Raw genomic sequence first — 1,001 nt, 5'->3', positions numbered from 1 at the left:
GTGTGTGTGTGCAGTGACTAGTGACTGATTATGTATGTGTGTTAATTACGCGTAGTTTGCTACTACTTGGTGTGAGAGACGATGATGCCAAGAACACTGGTGTGTGTGCGCGCGCGCGCAACTGTATAATGGCAACTACCTTAGCCAAATTTCTCTCCGAAGAACTACCTTGGTCAAATAAAAGCATTCGGAGTAGATTTTTATGCATATCTTGGAATTAGTTAACGAATTTACAGATATATGTGCTGAAATTTGTGTGGTTATAGGTGCCAGTGGTGCTACTACTGCTACTTGGTAGTAATGGTAGTACTCCCTTCACTACTTTTTGGCTTTTTTGCGCTTCTTATTTTATTTTATTTTTGCTAAAATGCCAGAATGTTGCACGCGTATGCAGCGTCAGGATAGCCTGGGCGAAAATAACCCTTAGACCCGATAATGGAAAGTGCAGCAGCACGCACATGGGAGTACTTATATCATTATCATTATTCACTATATGCTTGTGCAAAATAAGAGCAGGCAAGGAATGAATACACGTGCATGCAACAGTGATGGGTCGACCGAGCGATGGGAATGGTGCATATAGCAACTAGACTAGAGTGTACAACATAATTTGCCATTACATTATTACTATTTTCCAGTTAAATTCGCCAATTTCTGTTCCAACTTATTAATCATCACCACCACTTTGCTGCCTCACCTCATAAGTCAAAATAATCAAGTTGATGTTAAAACATCAATGGATCTAGGTAACAAAGAAAATCTAGTTGTGCACATATATGCGTCTACTTGCCTATGATCTCCTTCCCCCTCGGTTTTCCGGAGTTTACATGAACTTACCAAGGTTTCAGGCAAAAAAAAAGTTTGAGTTATCTTGCTTTAGGCATACTACCAAGTAGCCCGCCTAGGCACGAACATATACTTGTGTTCCAGTGATCTATGTGAATTGTAGCTAAGATGTTGCCTCTTGCCGATACAGAAGAGAGTAGTAGCCATGTGCGAGT

The sequence above is a fragment of the Triticum dicoccoides genome, chromosome 6B, assembly GCF_002162155.2.
Source record: "Triticum dicoccoides isolate Atlit2015 ecotype Zavitan chromosome 6B, WEW_v2.0, whole genome shotgun sequence".
NCBI lineage: Eukaryota > Viridiplantae > Streptophyta > Magnoliopsida > Poales > Poaceae > Triticum > Triticum dicoccoides.
The sequence above is the reverse complement of the archived record's forward strand: the minus strand, read 5'-3'. Positions refer to the sequence as shown.